The sequence below is a fragment of the Acomys minous genome (genome assembly GCF_964271855.1).
Source record: "Acomys minous genome assembly, chromosome: 5".
NCBI lineage: Eukaryota > Metazoa > Chordata > Mammalia > Rodentia > Muridae > Acomys > Acomys minous.
In genome coordinates this window covers 79,918,651-79,941,720 of record NC_140494.1, presented here as the reverse complement: position 1 = coordinate 79,941,720, position 23,070 = coordinate 79,918,651, and the positions used below count along the sequence as shown (strand labels likewise).

Here is a 23,070-nt window from a genome sequence, read left to right as displayed (position 1 = left end):
TGAGAGATATTCCTTTTTCTTATTAAATTTCAGTTTTTCCTTTTCTTTTCTTTCCTTCTTTATTTTTTTCTTTCTTCTGGTTGGCAGTAAAAATGGGAAAATATTTCTATGCAATTTCCCTGAGCAGGCTTAAAAATTTTTTATATTTAGAATAACATTTTGTACATAGGTAAAATATGTCAATTTTTAAATTAAATTATAGAATTTGGTTTATTATACATATCTGTATCTTTTTATTTACCTTACTTGTTAAAAATTATATTATTGGAATGTTATGTTTGTGTTTTCAATTCAGCAACAGTAAAAGATTATTTTCTATAAAATATAGTAGACAGTAAGAGTTGTCTGAGAAATAGTAAATATCTTGAAGCTTTGAGTTCAAAGTTCAGATTCAAAAGCAATGAGCTTTTTGAAGTCCTTTGCCTCTTCCCATGGGCAGCAGAGGCTTAACTCTCCAGAGGTCAGCAGGCACATGGGAAGTCTCAAACTGGAGGCTTCACAGGGTGAAGGTCAACAGCTTGCAGCTTGAGCCATGCTTCTCTGGGTCAGAGCTCAGTCTATAAAGTCTTAGTTCCCCCAATGTAAGTCTTAAGATTCAAAGACCTGATAACCAACACTGTTGATTGATGGCTATCTCACAACCGTGAGTGAAGTGTCTTTCATTTCACTGTCAGACCTGCCACGACACATGTGTCCCCTGGTAGCAGTTGTTGCAGTTTCTGATTTTCTCTCTTTGGACGTCACGGCATTTCTGAAACAATTAAGCTCAACCTGGAACATAAATTTAAAGACCCCGTGTAAGCACCAGGCAAAGGCAGTGCTCACAAGAAAACTCCATATTGATTTTTGACCCCTGGCCCTCCATGGAGTGTCCTCTCTTCCCAAGAGTGAAGTTTTACAAGGGAATCTTTGATTTTACTATAAGATTAAAGCAAATTTTAGTAGCTGGACAGCTCCCTATTTGCTGCATGTTGAAGAAGTCTAGGGAACATGTGTTCTACTTTTCAAAGCAGTTGTAAATCTCCTCCCTAAATTGCTTCCAGATCAGTTTCTTGTGAAAAGCTTTTGAATGGTGTTGTATCAGCCTAAAAACTAATATTCGCTCTCTCAATCTCACGTACTATTACAAATTCTTCTTACCTAATTTGGAGGAAGCAGATGCCAATCCAATCCGTCATCATTGCTCTGGGTCAGCAGAAGCATTGTCTGGATAAAAGCTGCTGCTGTTAGCAATTTGTGTGCATGGTTCAGCACATTTTTAACAATACTTCAGCTATATATGCTTCTATGAAAAGATTTTGGCATATATTCCAAAAATAGCCTTCTTCAGGATTCTGACTATAATGCCAATTTAAAATGTTTATGCAAATTCTACAGAAATTGATGATCAGACAGTAAGATGTATTTTCTCAGATTTTAAATAGGTTTTTTGTCTTATTTTAAATACATGAAATATTCATCTTTAACTCCCCTCCTACAACGCTCTTCTGTCAAAACCTCATTTTTAATTAATGATTTTTGATAGAAACATAATATTTGTTCAGGAGGATGAATGTAATTAATAATAATGCTATACAGATTTTAACACTTAGGACTTAGCTACCCTTTAACATTATCCACTTCAAGGACTGAGGGTGCACATTATTGCTAAGATTATCAACCAGTCTTTGCAGATCATAATACATCCATGAAAACCTGTATAATACATCCTAAAGTTTATATTTCCTCTTCTGGAAAGACACACATACACTATACTTTATTATATCTTCAGAGAATTATATTAATTTTGTTTCACAACTAAATATTTATTCTCAGGCAGATTTTCTGAGGAACTCATGTAGGCAACCTATTTTGTCACATGCAGTCAAAAATCACTTAACCATAGGGATGTGGTAAAAAAAAAATAGACTTCCAAGTGATTCTGTCATTTGAGAAATACCACATTGTGTCTTTAGGATAGCTAAGGCCATTACAATGTCACCAAGCAATAAAATATCATGAAACCAACATAGTCTACACTGCCTGTCATTAACCTGAATGCCATTGTGTTGTGCATGACTGTACATTCACCTGAGCTTCGAATGTGATGTTTCCCCACTGGGCTATAAATCCCAGGAATGAAAGGCTTGTGTCATCTCAATGTCCTTGAAGAGCCACTTCCCAGGAAAAAATAACCTGGCATACACTAGATACAGAATAAATGTCTATTCAATGCATGAAATATCTAAAAGTATATATTAAATGATTAACCTATGTATGTTTGATGTATATAAGCTATACATTATTATGAAGTTTGCAATACATGTATTTTTTTCACAGTGAAAATAGGATGCATCATTCTGGTAATAGTCTTTACATTTTAAAAGTGCTTATTATGTATGTCTAAAAACCTAAGTCTAATCCTGGAGCTCCTTCAAAGGTGACAGGGAATATCTGACTTAACAAAGTTGTCCTCTGATTACTAATTGCTCACAATGCGTCATGCGTGCGCACACACACACACACACACACACACACACACACACACACACTAACAACAACAACGATGATGATGATGAGAAGGAGGAGGAAGAAAGAGGAGGAGGAGGAAAGAGGAGGAGGAGGGAAGAGGAGGAGGAGGAAGAAGAAGAAAAAGAAGAAGAAGAAGAGAAGAAGAAGAAGAAGAAGAAGAAGAAGAAGAAGAAGAAGAAGAAGAAGAAGAAGAAGAAGAAGAAGAAAACTCTTTTAGCAAAATATCAAGCCATTAGTATTAGTTTCTACATTTTAAGGTAAACAATTTCTTTGTATTTTATTATACATATAAATTTATTTGTGTTTCATTCTCCAATACCACACTGAGTATAATTATTGTGTGTGCAGGATGTGTACGTATGCATTTGATTGCCATGTCACGGATATAAAGGTCAGAGGACAACTTTGTGAAGTCCATTTTTTTTTACCTTCTACCTTCATGTTAGTTTTTAAACTTAATTCATCAGTCTTGATGGTTCATGTCTTCCCAGGCTGAGCCATCTCGCTGGTGAAGACTACCAATATTTAAATATCTTGGACACTAATCAACATTTAAGAGAAACATTAGCTAATTTAGGATTGTATCATTCTTTGAAATGATGGCATAGGTATATTTCTATACAGACATGTAGAATATGTCATGTTTAGCAGAAGGTAACCACTGAGTGGAAGCTAGAGATACTCCCACATAGGACCACATGGTAAGAAATCAGTATGAAAATGAGAATTTTTTTTATTATGCCTGTAAGCATTCCAGGAACACATACAAATAAGCAGTCCATATCAACTACCCAAAGTTGCCTGTTCTCCCATTAAGAAATGAGAAGAATAGAAAAAGTGAGTGACTGACATACTGCTTTGAAACCAACGATCTGTGTTTTTATCACAGGAGTTACACTGGAGACCTCAACATCTGCAATGATACAGGTGGGACAGTGCATACTCCTCAAGGTCACAAACCCTTTGATCTACAACATCACCAAATCAAGAAATGTGCCCAGCCATTCTTAAAGCCTGATATCATGGATCTGCTATAAACAGATCATTCTAATGACTTATCTCTCACAGATTCAGAGTTAGCTTTGTTCTCTAGGTGAGCAGTAAAAACTTGTTATTCCCAATGTAAAAAGAGGAAAGAGTGATGGATGAGGACAGGGAGGACACAAGTGAAAGAATGGTTGGATCAAAAGTAACGACCTGGATTCTGATACTTTGACGAACACTTCATTCAAAGGTAGCTCCATGGATCTGAGCCCCAGAAAGAAAAATTCATTAGAGAGTGGCACCTAGATTGAGCCTGATGTTGAGGTAGAAGGCACAGAACTCATGTCTGGCCTATGAGCAAAATCTAACTACCAGCAATGATAACTTGGGCATAAAATCAACAGGTGATAACACATGATGGCTTTCTTGTCAGTATTGTATTGCTGTGAAGAAACACCATGACCAAGGCAACTCTTGTAAAAGAAAGCATTTACTTAGGCCTTGTTTACAGTTTCAGAGGTTTAGTCCATTTCATTATGTCAGAAAACAAGGCAGACATGATGCTGAAGATGTAGCTGAAAAATTCTACATCATGTTCTGCACACAGCAGAGAGAGAGAGAGAGAGAGAGAGAGAGAGAGAGAGAGAGAGAGAGAGAGAGAGAGAGAGAGAGACAGAGAGAGAGAGACAGAGAGAGAGAGAGAGAGAGAGAGAGAGACAGAGACAGAGAGAGAGAGACAGAGAGAGAGAGAGAGAGAGAGAGAGAGAGAGAGAGAGAGAGAGAGAGAGAGAGAGAGAGAGAGAGAGAATAGAGAGAATGGGAGGGGGCTTGCTTGGGCTCCTGAAATTTCAAAGCTCATCCTCAGTGACTTTCTTTCTCCAACAAGGCCACCCATATCCTACCAATGTCACATCTCCTAATCCCTCTTAAGTTGTGCTACTCACTAATGACCAAGCATTCAAATATATGAGGCTATGGGGGCACCATTCCTGTTCAAACCACCTCATTCTACTCCCTGGCCCCCCTATGGTGGCCCAGCCTATGCTGGTCAACCTATCATAATCCAAAAATGCATTCAGTTTAACTTCACAAGTCTCCACAATCTATAACAATCTCAACACTGTTTAGAATTCCAAAGTCTCTTCTAAGACTCATAGAAATCTCTTAAATATAATCTTTAAAGTCAAAATTTAAAAGTTGGTTACTTACTTCCAACATACAATGACACAGAATATATATTACCATTACAAAAATAAGGAAATGGAGCATATTGAGAAAATATTGGTCCAAAACATGAGTTAAAAACATCAGGACAATTCCAAATTCTGTCAAAACACTCTTCAAATCTCCAAATCATTTCAGGTTTTTTTTTTAATTGCAGCATATCTTTTTCCTGTTGGACTATCTCTATACCATTGCAGTGGCTCTCCTTGGCATATGTCCAATGACTCTGGCATCTCCAACATATTGGAGTCTTTTCAGTAAAATCCAGCTTTCATTTTAACAGCTTCACCCAGTGTCCTCTTTGGGCTAAGTGTGAGGACACCCCTGAAATGTGCCTCGCCCTAGTAGCTTTCCTTAGTCATTCAGGGAGATTTCAAAATCCATTTCTCACATCCTTACCTCTAAAGCCAGAACCACCTGAACAAAGCCTCCAAGTTCTGCTGTTTGCTGGGGCAGGAAATTGGTTGCCTTTTTCAATAACATCTGCATCAATATTTTTGTTGTTCATGGTTTCCTTCACTCCTCAGGCTTTTCTTTAATTCCTTTCCACAAGTTAGAAGCTTACATGGATGGGGTTTTCCCTGAGGTCACCACTTCCTCTAGTAGATTTAGCATCAGCTTTTTAAAAAAACTTTTATATCTTTGAGCATTGGTCTTAGATTCATTGCACTTTCTGGTTCCTGGTGCTCCTTTTCTCGAAAACTGTGCATTTTTTATTTCTCCTTTGACATCTTTCACCTTTTCATTATAGATCTGGATAAAAGTGACCACAAATAAATATATGACAGCATCAATACTAGATCACCTTGAAATCTCCTCTGGTAATGCCATTAATTCAAAACTCTTCAGTTTCGCCTCAGGCAGAATATTTGGACAAGGGATGAAAGCAGCCACATTCTTCACCAAAATATCACAAGACAGTCTTCAGGCCACATTACTCTTCTATAATACCTCTTGAGCAAGGCCTTCACAAATTCGTCATACCACTGTTTTTCACATTCCTACTACTATGGCCTATTAAACCCCATTTAAATTGATCAACTGATTTTCTAACTCAAAGACCCAACATTAAGGTTCTGCCAATAAGTAGCATGGTCAGGCCTGGCACAGAAATATCCAGCTCCATGGCACCAGCTACTGTCATAATCAGTGTTTTATTGCTGTGAAGATACATCCTAATGACAGCCACTCTTATAAAACAAAACATTTAATTTAGGCTTGCTTACAGTTTCAGAGGTGTGGTCCATTATCAGCTTGGCAGGACACATGGGGGCATGAAGGCAGATATGGTGTTGGAGAAGTAGGTGAGAGTGGTATATTTTGATCCACAGGCAGGAGAGAGAGAGAGAGAGAGAGAGAGAGAGAGAGAGAGAGAGAGAGAGAGAGAGAGAGAGAGAGAGAGAGAGAGAATCTCACTGGGCATGGCTTGAGTTTCTGAAACTTCATGGCCCATCCCTGTGAAACACTTACTCAACTAAGGCCACATCTACCCCAATAAGGCAACACCTCCTAATCCCTCTCAAGTAGTATCAGTATGACAAAGGATTCAAATATATGAGCCTATGGGGTGGGAAGCAAAAATAGCATCCTCCTGCTTCTTGAAAAAAAATGGCAGGGTTGGCTGACTTCCAAAAATCATTCTGGATGCTTATTATTGATTCTCATGTGTAAAGATTTCAGGGTCTCATGTGCAATTTCTAGAGCTATGTTTACTCTTTGTAACATAAAGAGGGTAGATGACTCTATGGAATATTAAGTAATTATCTATGACTATGAGCTTGACAGTGAAGCCTGGCACTCCTTTCCAATTTGCTCCCACCGACCTTCACCATGTGAATTATTTCTCCATGGCATATCATTTATGGCAATTGGGTTCAGCCAAGAGTATCTGTTTTAAGCTATATTCAAGTGTTGCAAGATATTGCCTTACTGAAAGTTCAGGCACCACTAGTCCTATGTCTGACATCCGAGAGATTACCACCGTTTGTAAACTCATCCCCCCCAAAAACCCTCCAAAATTAAAAAGAAATGTGTCTCTTTGCTAAGTCAACCCAAAGTCAGAGTGTAGCTACCTATATTGGAAATATTGCTTTATGGAAAAGTTACCCAGAATAAAATCTTTCTAAGGAATGGGGTATAAAAATAGACAGAAAAAAAGAAGAAGAGAAGAACTCTGCTGCTGTTCTCTTGTTCTTAACTCCCATGACCTAGTTCAGCTGGGGCATCTGCAGGTGGGAGGGTAGAGGCCAGCACCAAAAAGCTGATCCTCTTTCAAGTCACTGCTTACGTGTTCCTCCAATGCTTCCCATCCATGAGTGCTTTGTGCATCCTTGGGGTTCCCATCCAGAGTTTTCCCTGAACCTTACCTTGTTGTAGTTGTAGAAAACACTTCAGAAGTTTAATAAAGGTATTAGATTTTGTTTTTGAAGTAGAGAAACCAAATATGTCCCATTGAGTACTCTCACCTTACATGCTCTTTCAAAAAGAAATGACAGCCTTAGAAGAGATTGCACTCATTGGTATATAAAGCCTCAGAGAGTAGGAAAGCTGAATTCAAAGACACATTTTAACGCTAAAGGAGTGTATTTTGACAGGAGTTCTGTGTAGGCTAACACAGTGGCTACAGCACACGACTGTAACGACAGATACAGCTGGGAAGGAATGAACAGAATAAGGAGGAAAACAGACAGCTTGTAAACGACACTGGCCAGGACAGTCAGAGGACATAGCCCCCCACAGCAGAGCTCTCAGGGTAAAGGGGTCCAATCATTTTAGACCGCAGCTCAGATGTAATTTGAAACAATCCTCATTCCAAAAACTACACTAAAGTTTCCATATGCTATGGCAAAAAGGACACAGTCCATCAGAAAACACTGACCAGAGAATCTGCTTAGAGCAGAATATTTCCAGACCAAGGTTCTTTCTACTATTCATGTTACAAAATAGTTTTAAAAAGAAAGGAAGAAAAGTTTTCATTTAATTAGAGGTGTTGAGTGCTTACTAAGTATAGGTCATTTCTCTATCTGTAGCTAAAAATTAAGAAGTTTAGAAAAATGTCAGTAAAATTTACTCTAAGTCAATTGAATATAATTCACATCACATTTCCAGTGAATTATATTGTTCCCCTGCCAGACTGTATTTATTATCATGAATATATAAATTCAGAGCTAATATCCCAGTGTAACAAAATCAGGGTTCTTGGCAAAGGCTGAGTAGAATGGGATGATCTAGTAAAGTGGTCCAGAGAATAAACACTGGATTGTTTGACTCTATATGAGCAGGTAAGTAAAACCATTGTTCATCCATCTATTTAAAATAGAGAGCTGGAATTTTAGATTTAGTACATAAAAAATAGTTGAGTAGTGACTATGGTCTAGTATGCATCATCTGTATATGTTTAAAAAGCACAATTTATTAAATAGTCAATGAGAATCTATAATAAAATGTGCAGCATATTACCAAATTTTTGGTTGTAGCTGAAAACTATTAAGTCTTCACAGTGCAGACCGTTAGGTTATCACAGTGCAGATGGCACTGGGCTTCAGAATATTTCTTATATTTATGGTTGTGCAACTCACTTTCAGAGGGAACCCTAGTGAACTTGATTTATATATGTACCCTGTACAGGCATGATTTAAAGAGAAAAGGTTTCCAGAACAACACTATAATAATCTCACATTAGAAACTTGGCTATTCTAGCTATATAAAATTCTTTGGAATAGGACTAGAAATATACAGTGAACATCTTCACGTCCAACTTGTAGACTATATGAATATAGTTTATTACAAATAAAAAGTGTCTTCTTAAAAGTGTAAATATTGGAGATGGTTATTTACCAAGACCTTTATCTGTCATGAGCTGGCATTAGTAACAGATATCTGTATGTCTGTTCCACATTAACCCTCATCTTCAGGGTTAGCAAAGAACAGATTTTTCACATTTTTAGAAAAAAAAGTTTCCTGTTTCTTCTACTTGGATGAAACACCATCTCTTCCTAGTGACTTACACCCACTTGGCTTCTCTCATTTACATTAGCCACCTAGTCTGAATAATTATATAAATATTTGTATAAAAGTGTTGTACCCAGAAGTCAGAAAAAATCATGAATTTCACAGTTTTGATAGATTACTAAAATGCTTTTCACAATTTTTTTTCCTGCCAGGCATCCGAAGGATTAGAGATAATACTCATTTGTTTTGCAGAAGGCAGCTGTCTTTCTACCGTTAAGATTTTTGTCTGCATAGAGTCTATACAAGACTGAGCCCTCAAATATTCAACGATAGACGACAGAAGACTTATAAGGCCACGAGGCTGAGGGCTGATGGGGAAGTCATTGTCTTCAGTGTTGTAGCCATGGGTGTGTTACTTGCTCTCCCACAGTCATGCACACAGCTCTAGTTAAACCCAGTGTATCATAAGCAAAAGTAAAAGCAAAGCAAAAAGATACTAAAAATTGGACAGTGACTTGGTGGAAAGAGAAAGAAAGAGAAGAGGAAAGGGAATCTGGGGTCAGGGATGAGTGAGAACAGAATGTGTTATGTATGAGCATGAAGTTGTCAAAGCATAAATTGATTAGAAATCCAAGTAATTTGTCGAGCATGGTGGCGCACGCCTTTAATTCCAGCACTAGGGAGAGGCAGGCAGATCTCTGTGAGTTCGAGGCCAGCTTAGTCTACAAAGTGAGTACAGGACAGCCAAGGTTACACAGAGAAACCCTGTCTCAAAAAACCAAGAAAAAAAAAACCAAAAAATCCAAATAATTTAGATGCTGATACCATATAGAAAAAAAAAATAACGTTCAGCCAAGTATCTAGGTATTCTTAGAGCTAATCAATTTGTCCCAAAATTAACCTTCACGTTGCCTTAAGGGTTTTCTCCTTAAGTTCTGTGACCTCACCTCAGAAGGAAAGGGAGAAAGAAATTGTGCTCATTTGAGCTGATATTCCAGCCAAACATTGAGCTTGCTTTTCAAAGTGTCAAATTACTGAAATGCTTCCTCTGGCTGAAACGAATTGAAGCCAACATTACTAACAATGAAGATGAATTCTGAGGGGAATTCTTATGATATACCTAGGGAGGTCTTCTTTGAGATGGCTGAGCCTGTCTGTCACTTTAGCATGTGATCCTACATGTCTACCACTTTCAGGTACTATTATAAATAAAATATATGTAGTAAGTTTGATCCTGCCTTGAGGAGAATAGCAGAGGAATATGAAAAAATACACCATATAAATACACAATTTAAAAGCATGTTAGATGGTGATGCTTATGGGAAATGGATGGGTATAAAGACGTGTTTCTCCCATGGACAGATCAAGAAAGCCTCCTGTAGTTGATTTTTATGGCATCCTAGACCAACTTGTATATCTAACTGGCTTCTAGTAATTCTACATACATACCCTCGTGTAGTCAAAATATAATTAATTATTTTTTCTTCAATGCAGAAGTGGTACTATATTTCAGAATAACCAAAAATAGTGTCTGGAAGTCAGACTGGACCTCTTTTCTTCTCTGTTACCATAGTTTCCTGTCCTCTGGCATTGTCTGTCACAGCAGTGTGGGTAACTGGTCTATGCAGCATTGGTGGGATTAGTCCCACTCACTCACAGCACTAGGATCAGCCATATTCTTTTTAATTTTTATTTGCATACAAATTACAGCTATTCTTATGGCATCATCACACATGGTTTTAATAGATCCACCCTCTAGCTCTGTCTTCCCTCCTGTTGAGCTGCCTCCTTCAACTGCTCTACCTCAACTGTTTGCCTTCGCACTTTCATATCTTCCCCACAGCCTCACACTCCGTGCCTTCTTTGTACTTTCATGCTGTATACATGCATGTAGCCCCACATTAATACACATACATACAACTTAGAAGCTAGAACCAGAACCGAAAAGTGAGAAAGGACATGTGGTATTTGTCTCCCTGGGCCTTATCTGCTTTATTTCATCTGAATCTTCCCAGTTACATCTATTTGGCTGAAATTTTCATTGCTCTTCATAACGTAATAAAATTTCATAGCAGTATGTTTACTATATTTCCATGATTTGTTCTTCTGGCAATGGACATCCAGGTTGTTTTAATCTTATAGCTATTTGGGATAAGTCAGCAATGACTTTGAAGTGTAAGTGCCTCAATGTTAAGACATCCCATTGTGTCTATGTGCAGCTGGGTCCTATGATAGTTCTAAAAAGGGGTTTGAGAAATTTCTACCCAGTGAGTGGCTTCCCATGTCCATATGCCACCAATTCTAATAGCTGCTTCTACAGATTCCTTCAAGGTTTGCTTCATTTATTTAATGATCTAGACCTGGTATTGCCCTACTTAATTTTTTGAATAAAATCCATGCTATTTGCATCTGGCTCAGCCAGAAGAAATGGAGAAGGTCAGACAACATACCCAGCATCTAAGAAGCCACTGGCATTGGGTAGTTACAGGGAGGAGGGGTTCAGTTTTCTTTAATTCAGTGACCGTTGATCAGTTGACAACACTTCTGAGTGGTATTTCTCCCCATCATGCAATATATCGGCTACAAAAACTGGAGTGGATGAGAGAAAAGAAAGAACACTCAAAGTTGTGAAGGTAGGCAAAGGACAACGGGGAAGGTGCCTAACAAGAAGGGCAAGCATCAGTGAGTATGATGCTAAAACACTATTGCATTTAACTTTTTAAAATTAAAAATATTGCTTAAAACAGATACAGAGATGATTTTCCTAAAATAGATAAAATATAAACAGGTAAATTACATATCATTGATAGAGAAAAATTGATTATAGACAGATGATAGTTATAGTGGTGATAGAAATATATTATATTAGCTCACAGAAAAGCAAATGATAGAAAGATGTTAGATAATAGATAGGTAGATCGATCGATCAATGGATCGATAGATAGATGAAAAATGATACACAGATAGATGATGATGGATAGATAGATATATGATAGACATATAGATGATAACTCAATAAATAAATAGTTAGATCAATAAATAGATGCTAGATATGACAAAGAATAGGGAAGCAGTGAGTTATTTTAGTTTCTCCCTTTGAATAAAGAAGACATCAGTGTGTATGGTCCCTCTATACCACAAAGTCCCCTGAATATGTTGATAGCTTATGAAAAGCATTTATTAATTATTCTTTGATTACTCATCTCTTCTAATTCAATTTTATACCTGTTCTAACTCAACAAAACACACAAGGAATTTTTTTCATGAGATGATTAAGTTTTCTTCCTTTAAGAACCAAATATATTTTCGTTGCCTATTTTTAGTGTTATTGAACTCTATTTCATAAAAATGTGAAACTTTATGAAACTGCCTCTTTCAATACATACAGCAGATATATCACTGTAATGGGAAAGAGTTCTAGATATTCACAATAATAACCTAAATATCATTTGTTCTGGCTAGCACTCCTGCAATAGTATCAGTTGAGGACCAAACACTCCTTTCTTTGTATGAAACTTTCTTTAAATGGCAGAAATTTTTCTAAATGAGTAAACTTTGTAGTCAAAATGGAATATAATATAGTAGTTTGATTCTACAATCACTTCCTGTATTTGAAATTACAGGCAGTGAATGCTACCTGTGCTAGGTAGGGAAGATATTGTGTGTGACCAATGTTATCTCCGTGACTACTAAACCTAACAGACTTTTAAATTTTGTTTTTTCCCCAGAAGTCTGCAGCAAAAGGACAGACAGCTGGATTAATTCTTAGTTCTGCCAATGCCTTTTGTAATGCATGTTAGAACCAGAAAACTATCAGTGCAAATCCACTGGAGGCAGATCTCTTATTTTTCCTCTAGTGTTGAAATTACAGCAGGAGTGTGTTCTTTCTTTTGTCTTTCCTACTGTGTTTATCAAGGGCTCTGTGGAGCACCAACACATAATTCACTCGTGCTAAACCAAGTTGGGAGTAGAGGAAGCAAACCTGAGACTTCTAATAATATAGGGGGTGATTTCAATGAGTTTTGAAGGACAGAAAAACCAGGAGCATTGAAAAAGCACACATCATTAGCTGTAAGATGATGCTGTCCCTTCTAGGCAGGGGTTATGGGGACTGAGGCTGCAGCATGAATCTTTGTATATTCAGGACCAGGTCTTCATAGAAAGTGTGTTGCTCGGCTTCTGCTGGTCTCCACCATGTGCTGAGAAGGCTGGCTCAGAGATGTACACAGAAAGCTGTACCCATTGCTGCTGTTGGGTGAGTGAGTTAGTTCCATCCTTGCTACAAATAGTGTTTGGGATGATGAATGTAGACACAAAACAATGGGCCTTCTCCTCGTTCTTTCCAGCCTGCTTGGAATCATCACTAAACCAGGAGAAAGTCTGTACATTTTTAATTATGACAATGAGGCACGCAGAGGGATGCTTGGAACAAAGACAAAGCGTAATGTCTGTCACTCACAATCTGTGTAGAAAGCTGTCACTTTGCAGAAAAAAGACAGACATGCTCAAGTGTTGCCCTGAATATACACAGTGAGTTCTTAAGAATATTAAAATGTGCTGCTGGTGTTCAGCAGTGTTTCACTACCTTCAAGAGTTATCTAAATGTACACAATTAAAACTTTTACCTGCATTAATTTAAAAATTTTTGTCACTATTAGGTTTAGCAGTTTTCGAGCAATAACTCTGGCTTCTTTATTCCTGCTCTGGTTAGCAGAACCAAGTGAGATCCACTATTTGGAGATCCAGTCAATTCCAATAAACCATTTCTAATGTACTTCACTATGGGCTACATTTTCCCCAGCATAGCATTGCCTGATAGTTTCAAAAACAGACCTAATTTTATCTCAAAAACCTCACAGCACAACTGCTCTGCTTCCTCATTACTTGTCTGTTAGTCCAGTCTGGAGCCTGGGTCCTTCTTCTTTTCCTCAGAGCGTCCAAGAACCAGAGTGTGCAGGTGCTGGATCCACATAAAGTAGTGAAGTTCACCCAAGTAAGTGGGTTCACAAGATCCCAGTCTGGTGATGAGTGCCAGGAGGGAGAAAGCCTTCTCCCAAACAGCTCCTTAAATGATAGAACCTTTTTAGTATCATGGATCTTCCAGCGACACAGCTCTCTTTTATTGGTGCAAATAAGGGCTATATAAACCTTAGGAAGGTGGCAGGGCTTTTCAACATGAGTGTACATTACTGGCTGCGACTGAGGTGCTGGGAATACTTTATTTGCATCTAGAAGATGTCCAGATGCTAAGCTATGTAACTACCTTGACAATTGCAGGGGTAAGGGTTTCGAGACCGGTGCTCCAGGGCACGTAGGTACAGGACAGGGAGGGAGAAATCCCTACTCCCACCAGCCTCCAGATTGAGACTTTTCAGAGGTTGGATGTCTGGACCTCACTCTGGACCAGGCTGGTGTCCTGGTCTCACAATCCACTTCTGCCCTTGTCTCGTCTTCCTACTCATGAACAACTTTGCAGTTCTCTGCTTTTTGCATTCTCGTTCTGCAATATTAGCAGAATCACATTTTATTCCAGAAGACAATGTTGTGAGAACAGCGTAGAGGGAGATGGTCAGGTCCCATCCACAATCATGAACAGAGGGCAATGAATATGCACACACACACACACACACACACACACACACACACACATACACACACACTAGCCTACCTAGCTTACTTTCTCACTTCTATACTTCTATGCAATCAAAGATCACCTCCTCAAAACTAAATTGGGTCTTTCTTCCCACATTGATTAGGACAATCAAAACAGTCCTTCTCAGGCATGTTCAGAGCCTCATCTTCAAGGTGAGTTCAGGTTTTTGTCAAATTGTTAATTAACACTTAAGGTTTGTAAGTGGACAAGGATTGCCCTGTATGCACTATATTCCTGGCAGACTATGATGACAGAAAGCATGAGTTCTACCAGGTACAAGGGACAGGGGAGGGGGCATAACTTTATGGATTAAGAAACCTGTATCCAGAATCACGATGGGCTACATTTTCCCCAGCATAGCATTGCCTGATAGTTTCAAAAACAGAGACTTAGTTTTATCTCAAAGACCTCACAGCACAACCGCCCTGCTTCCTCATTACTTGTCTGTTAGTCCAGTCTGGAGCCTGGGTCCTTCTTCTTCTCCTCAGAGCATCCGGGAACCAGAGTGTGCAGATGCTGGATCCAAATAAAGGTTCTGAGGTCTAGAGAGCTTCTGGGGTCTAGAGAGATGGTTCGGTGCTTTAGAGCACACACTGCTCTTGCAGAGGACCAGTGTTCAGAGTTTTGGTCCCAGAACCCACACAAGGTGGTTTACAACAACCTGAAACTCCAGCTCCAGGCAATCAGATACCCTCTTCCGGCCACCAAGATTGTTGCACCCATATACACATAATTAAAAGATTTCTTAAAAGAGTAATTTCTGAAAATCTCAAGTTCAGCTATGTTTATATGCGTAGAGCCATATGCCCAGCATTTATGTTGGACACCCTGTCCTTTGACATACATAGCAAAAGGAGGAACCTCTGTCCTGACCTAGGAGAGACGATGACATCATCTTCCTTCTATTATGAGCTCTCACTCTCCTCTGTTCATTTGCTCATGAACAGGGCAAGCTGGCAAATGGACAAGCATTCCCTGGTTTTGCTCTCAGCATAACTTAAGTTTTCCCCCTCATGTCTAACATGGAGAGATCAAATGAATAGCAAATACACAAAAGCTTTAGCACATTGATTGATGGATGGAAGAGGAAGGTGGCATGTTTTAAGATAAAAGAGAGTACAGGTTACCTCTCTAATAAATAGATAATGAAATACAGAGAGCTAGTACAAGACCTAACATTAAAGAATAAAATATTAACCAAATCCGATTTGACTTCAAACATCTACCTGATCATAAATTCACGAGCCGAGCTCCATTTCTGGTTAAGGGATCTCTCAACATAAATTGAGATTAAACACTTGCCACAATCAAGACACAAGCTGTGGGACATAAAAAGAAAGAATAACCTATCCCAAATTAATGGACAGCTTCAAGGAGAAAAAATAATTCACATTTAGCCTTTTTCGGAAAGGAAGACTTAAACAGGCAAAGGAGGTGTGAGTATCTAGGCAGTCCAGGTAAGGAGGTGGGGAGGGAAGGGCGCACTGGAGGCAGCTCACTGTAAGGTGCTTACTGTGCAATCCTTAACTCAGTTTAGATCTCTAATGCCCATGCAAGCAAAAACAGTCCTGGTGGCACACAGAGGCCACAGACCTACCCAAGCAATTACAGGCAACAAAGGCATACTGAGAGCAGGAGAAAGAGTCTTCCCCCAGGGAAAGATCATCAATGGCTGTCCAGTGCCAAAGGGTCAGCTCCGAAAACATCCATAAAAGTAACAATACACAGATTGACAATTAATGCAATGGCAATTAATAAAAATGGGGTCATAAATGTGTAAGGGAGCAAGGAGGAGGATACGGGAGTGTTGGGAAGGAAATTTTAATAGGCAAAGGGTGTTTGAAAGGAGAAAGGGAAAAGACAAATGTCCTTATACTACAATGTCAAAAACATATGTACAGAGTAATGGAAGAAGACATCCTACATTGACCTCTATAATTTGGTTTGAATTCACGCGTGTGCGCGTGCATGCATACACACACACACACACACACACACACACACACACACACACACGTGCATATGCCTGACCCCACACCATCTCTTTACCACATGTGCATACACCACATGTCACACACACACACACACACACACACACACACACACACACACACATGAAAAGTATGTGCCCTTAGCATCCAGTGGAACAGTGTGATTTTACCTGGGCCACAGAGTCTGTCAGGAATGATATTAGATTGCAGAGAAGACAAACCAGCTTCAAGGAGGCTATGAGATAGTGGTCTGTGTGGAATATCAGCAAGGAAGTGTGAGTCAGAAATGATGAGTTGGGAAAGTAGGGACAGATTACAGTTAATGGAATTTCTATTCAAAGTAAACATTCTCCTTTGTAGCTAGAATTCAAAGGATACAATGTATAAAGATTTTTGAAACTTTAAAATAAGTAAAATAACACTGTATAACAGAAGAAAATTGCCACAGCCCAGTTCTTTCTCTCTTTAGAAATGAACATGAATGCAGAAATGCATTTATAATGTAAACCATTTCTATTTCTACTGAGATGAGGGAAAAGCCACCTTTTATGAAATTTATGGAGTTTAAAATTCAATAAGCACAACCCTTACAATGTTACATATTCTCTCTTAGCCAAACAGCAATGCCATTCAAAACGCTCTCTGCAAGATTGACTTATATTTTATTTATTGAAAAACGTGTTGACTTTTCCTATTTCCAAACTTCTATGGTGCTTGAATATTATTCACCTCATAGCTTATTCTCTCTGGGAGCTTTTGTGTTGTATTTTCCTATGCATTTGATTTACTTATGGAACTTACCTTTCTTGAAATCATAGGAAACATGCCGTTGACAGCAAATGCAGGGCTCCATTCAGATGTCCATATGTCAGGCATATACATTCCATGGCTCCTTGCTATGCTCAGATTCCAGGGTTGATAGTACTTTGTGGAGCCAGTGATGAACTATGGTTCACACACGAAGATGATGAGCAGTGTGTGGCCAAAGGATTAGGAAGAATACCCATCCCTGCTAACTGCTGGCCGAACTTGCCTGGGGCCAGTCACACAGAGAGAGCAGCATGAGCTCAAGAGAGAATGCTAGCTAATGTGTTCATTTTAGTTCAGTATAAAAATTTGACACAAATGACAAAAGATAGGGAAATATTTTTGGATAGAGAAGTGGATTGAGGCATGAATCTTACACACCATTTATATGTCCTGAAAATATATATGGTTTTTACGTTACTGGAGATGAAATATGAGTAAAGCATTCAAATTTAGAGTAATTATTTTAAATGGAGACAATATGTACACTACACAAAAGTACTATATAGTAGAAAATGCTTATAGAGGATACTACACTATGTTACTTCTTTCAACTCAGGAAATTAAAGGGACTTAAGATAATATGGTGGTGGTTGACAACCGCAGGGACTATAGCATAAAGAAAGAAGAATCAGGCAGTGTTGTAAGAAAAAAAAAGTGCTCATAATTGACATCCTAACTAAATAGGACTCATGGTATATTTGAAACACAGAACTACAAGAAGAAATGAGCATTCTCCATAAGCTTCACTATTCAATTGTCTGTGTGATGCTACCCAATCTCTACATTCTAGTCACTAGCTGCCAGACAATGAATGTGTACACTTGGGACACCAAAAATCTCCATTTCCTTCCCTGGATATGAGTGAAATCCTTGCTCACTCTTTCAGGATGGAATGGGGATACCTTCTCCTTTTCATCAAGGCAGTTTGGTAATGATGTTGAGACACCTCTGTGGTTTCATTTGTTCAAGATCATAACTCATCTTGCTAGAGAACCACTCTGTTTAGCCTTGAGGAAGCATGTGGCCATGCTGGTACAGCGGGTGCGATTAGACAGTGGACCAGTAAGAGTACAGTCATGGAGGTTCCTCAGCAATGAGGAACCTGATAACATGATCTTATGCAGCCATTGAAAGCTAATACAGTGATCTTGGGTCATGTTATTTGATCTCTTTTAGCCTAACACTCTTCTTCTTTTTCCAGATGTTCCTAAATGTAGTCTATTTGCATAATATTAAAGTGACATCCATTATAATGAATTTTATATAGCACCAACACTGTGAATGTAGCTTTCAGGACTGGAAGTCGGAGTTTTACAAAGAAAATTGTCTATTGTGTTCTCAGAGCATCATTTCCTCAAGTGTTCTTGACAATTTTAATTGTGCTGACTGTTCAGTGTTACATGGAGTATCTGGTGAAAAGCAAGACTGAGCTAAAATAAAAAAAGTCATTCGGCTTTTTAGTTTTAGCTTTTATCTTTTCAGATGCCTTAATGCACAATGTGAAGATTGTGGAAAGTACAGATTCCATCAAACTTAGGAAGGATAATATATTCTGTAGAAATCCATTGGGCATCTTCGTCATATAATAATAACACAAGTGTGTAGTTCCCCAACCTGCAGTCTGAGACTATCTACCCAATTCAACAGGGTTGTTTTGTTTTGTTTTATAATTCATCTTATTTGTCTTTTGGCTATACATTTGGAGTACTGTGTTTTTCTTTGTGATAATTCATTCTCTCTCTCCTCTCTCTCTCTCTCTCTCTCTCTCTCTCTCTCTCTCTCTCTCTCTCTCTCTCTGTGTGTGTGTGTGTGTGTGTGTGTGTGTTTCTTGTTTTGTTTGTTTGGAAAACAGGGACAGAAAATGCAGACTCAGGTGGGGTGGGATATTTGGAGGATCTGGGAGGTATTGAAGGTAGGGAAAAATATGGTTAAAATACATTGTATAAAATTTTACAAAAAAAGGCAAAAAATTTAAAAGAACAACAATTTTTATGCATTAATGACGTCTATGTCTATGGCTCCTAATACATCTTCTACTGTGGTTATAATTCTTGGCAAAATGGTTCTAAAAAAAGATTTCTGGTGTACATAACTAACAAGTTGCTGAGTAGGAACAGTAAAGTTTTGGATATCACTTCTCACTTCCTGTCACAAGTCAATCCATTGTTGTAAAATTGCATAGAGTACTTGGTGGAGATGGTTGAGAACAAAATGTTGACATTCCTGACCACTGTTCACGATGCTCTCTGAAGCCACTAGTTTGGATTTAATAGGATTTATGCAGTGAGCTCCATAGAAGGCAGATTTTGAAGGAGACTTAAATGGACCAAATGAGCTTTGTGTTTCACTCCTGTATTCCTCACACACAGGAGTAAAAGGATGGAGAGTTCAGAGAAGTATCAGCTACACAGGTTAACAGTCTCAAAAATACACATACACGAACAGATATTGTTATCACTGATAAACATAGCTCTCTCATGATCCTTGTAATATCAGTTGTCTTATACTGATCACCTTTGTCTGGAGGGCTAAAGCTTTCTTGAGTAATTCTATACTATGTACGTTGCTCCACTAGTAAATAGTGAGTTGGATAAAATAAAAAAATGTATGTTAAGTACATATACGCTCCCACACATATTCTTTTATATGCATATTTTACAAAAATAAATAACAAGGGAAAATTGATAAAATTACTTCATAGTCCCACAAGAAAATGTGAGTCTTTTCAATATTTTGATTTATTTTGAGAAGATACTACAAAGAATTTCCTAAGTCACTTAATATCATTTGAAAATTAAAAAAATTTTTTAATTGTTTATTATTAATTTATTCTTGTTACATCTCAATGGTTATCCCATTCTTTGTATCCTCTCATTCTTCCCTCCCTCCCGTTTTCCCCTTATTCCCCTCCCCTATGACTGTTCCTGAGGGGGATTACCTCCCCCTGTATATGCTCATAGGGTATCAAGTTCATACACTCATAATTTTTCATTGTGGATGAGTAGAATTTAGTCAGCCATCCTCTTACAATGTATCTCATATCTGGTTATATTGCTGCTATATTAGCTCTGGCAATATCTTTCTCTTGAAAATCCATCTAGATTTTAATGATTTATTGCATTAGGTTCATATGAAGAAGATTTCTGAGCAAAAGGACAAGTACATTTTTATTTTTGTTAATATGTTAATTGAAAATTTATATCTACCACGTTGTGGTTTATAATGTGCTCTTTTCATAAATGTAAGTAGATGAGATCACTGAATAGAGATAGTTGATATATCTACCGCCTCATGTCTGATACGATAAAGCTGAAATTGCTTTGTTATTGTGAAATATACAACCTGCTGTTACGAAATATACATGTCTTTCTGGGCAGCAAATCTCAAAATCCAGATTTTACTTACTTTCTTTTTTATTTTTATAAAGACTTATTTATTATTTATACAGTATTCTGCCCGCATGTGTGCCTGCAAACCAGCAGAGGGAACCAGGTCTCATTATAGATGGTTGTGAGCCACCATGTGGTTTCTGGGAATTGAACTCAGGACCTTTGGAAGAACAGACAGTGATCTTACCCTCTGAGCCATCTCTCCAGGCACAGTTTTTACTTTCTATCTGAACCTTTGAACTCAGTGAGAGACCCATCACCTCTCTACCTCCACCACCTTAGTGTCGGGAATATAGCCATTATAATTTCTATTTCTGTCTTTGGTCTTTTATAATTGTACATTTACATGCAATGTTAAAATATCTGGCTCTCTGTGCCCGGTTTATTTCACTTCCCATAATTTTCTCCGTGTCCATTCACATCATTTCTAATGATAAAACCTTTCTGTTTCCTAAAAGTAAAAACAAACAAGGATGCAGAAAAATGGGAAATGCCATGTACTGTGGGCAGAATGCAAGGTGGTAAAGTTACAGAAATCAGAATGGAAGGTCCTCATAAAAGTAAAACAAACAAACAAACAAACAAAAAGCAAAACAGATAAACAGTCAAACAAAAACAGGAAGAGAAGTGTGATTCAGGAACTCCACTGCTTGGCATATATGCAAAGAAGTGGAGATAGAAACATTACTCACAATGCACAAGACAGGTGAATGGGTAGAGAAGGACCCACACACTCAACAACTGGAGCACACTTGTGCCACATAAAATAGTGCAAATATTCAGTAATTCAAAGAACACTTTGAGTTGGTGTGCCTGAAGACAGTAACAATCTTCCAAGCCTGGCATACTTGTGTATGAGGAGTATAGGACAGCTATCTAAACGTGATCATGGTCATGGTAGGCCCCTCAGAGTGTCATCATTGTCATTATTCAAAATAACATTATTTTAATTACTATTGGCCAATATATTTTCTTGGTGGGGCAAAGCTGGAAACTACTATGAGTAATTTATGTTTCTCTAAATGTTTCCCACCATCACAATTTTTGAGAAGATGATATCGATACATACCGTTGGTTAAGAAAAATTCTGCAATAAGTTGTTCAGATCGAAGGAGGGTTTGCCTCGGCAGCTTTGAGGTCCTACAGATATTCCTCCTCCACAATGTGGGGCATTTGAGGAGAAGAGGCTGAGATTTGTAAAAAAAAAAAAAAAAAATCTGCTCAGCTTCTGCCCCAGCTGAACTTGACTATCTTGTTTTCTGAGTGAGGTCTGAGATGAGGCCTTGAAGAGAGGCTGAGTTCCTGAGCTAAGCGAACTGATGTGAACTGCAGGTGAGCAGCTCATAGGGTCGCTGGCATTCACTGACCTACAGGAGCACAGCTGGCATGCACTGCCCTGCTTGAGCACAGCCCGCAGATCCCAGTGGGTTCCTGATGCTTCCAGCAGAGTGCTAAAGGTACAGGGCCTGCCCTTGACCATGGCAACCCATACACAGAAGAAACTGCTTTTGTAAAGGAAGTTTTTCAAATAGGAGGACAGCTTCTAGCCACAGCAGGCCACTTTCTGGGGAGAAGTAGCAGCTGCCAGGAGGATGTTCCCCCTTCCCCCACCTTCCTAGAACTTAAGAGAGGGCTACTGGGATAGAGGATTTGGCTTTGTTTGTTGTTCTTGTCTTTAAATACTTTTGTTAATCTATAGAATAAACATATTATGAGCATTTAAATGCTCTTGTTTGCATTTCATTTCTTGGATAAATGCACACAATAAACACGGGATGCTTAACCTTCAAGAGAAAATAAACAGATAACGTGAACTTATTTAGCGTTTGCTATCGCTATAATTATTTTTACTTTAAGCTTCATTACAAAGAATAGAATTGCTGGTGTAAGATTTCTCTGTTATTCTGACAATGCTCAGTTAAGGTCATCCTTCCCAGAAATAGTACTAATCTCCCCTCTGTTTGATTTTTTAAAAGGTTAAAGATAATGACTTCACAGTCAGAACACAGAGAACACCAGTCCTCATTTTCACATCATCAGGGCTCTGGGGGCAAATGGATTTGTATCCAGCTAAGAGCTGTACAGTTTCTCTGAAGGCTCTGAAGTATAGAGACTGCCAGCAAACAAGCAGTGGCTTTGGAACACTGTGAGCCTACGTAGACACTAACGGAGCCAGAGAAGGCTAACATACATGAAGGGACGTTGTTGGAAAATTACAAAGTAAGGTCTATGCTTTGAATGTATTGACTGATTTGAATATAGGAAAGTATAAAGAAAGTCTGTCATATAGTCAGAAAGACAAAGGTTTGAAACGCACATCAGATCTGCCACCCTCCCAAGCTCACGCCTGTCCGCAACTGCCTGAGAAGTTACAGGTTCAAAGCAGAAATGAACGTGAGATGGGATGGTTACACTGTCTCATTCCCTGGTCACTTCTGTCCTACAAGAAGTGGAAATGCACTGATGTGTTGACGCGCTGACCCCAGTTTCTTCCCTGTTCACCATCTTTCTCTAAGGTACAGAATCCTGAGTGTTTTCCTTTCTTGATTACCATGGA

General features: G+C 38.5%; 2 long non-coding RNA genes across 3 annotated transcripts; one reads left to right on the top strand and one right to left on the bottom strand.

Annotated features, from left to right (window-relative positions):
• Window positions 1–276: 276 nt before the first annotated feature.
• LOC311597655 lies at window positions 277–23,023 on the bottom strand. Of its 2 annotated transcripts, XR_014779307.1 has the most exons (7): window positions 22,831–23,023; window positions 21,583–21,700; window positions 17,116–17,259; window positions 13,555–13,734; window positions 11,121–11,259; window positions 2,071–2,175; window positions 277–771 (listed from the first exon to the last, which is right to left on the bottom strand). It is a non-coding gene; the product is annotated as an uncharacterized lncRNA (long non-coding RNA). The 2 variants fall into 2 exon arrangements; XR_014779308.1 differs by lacking the exons at window positions 11,121–11,259; window positions 13,555–13,734; window positions 17,116–17,259; window positions 21,583–21,700; window positions 22,831–23,023 and adding an exon at window positions 5,119–5,851.
• Window positions 5,978–18,766, top strand: LOC311597656. The gene is made up of 3 exons (XR_014779309.1): window positions 5,978–6,023; window positions 12,815–12,925; window positions 18,607–18,766. It is a non-coding gene; the product is annotated as an uncharacterized lncRNA (long non-coding RNA).
• Window positions 23,024–23,070: the final 47 nt, after the last annotated feature.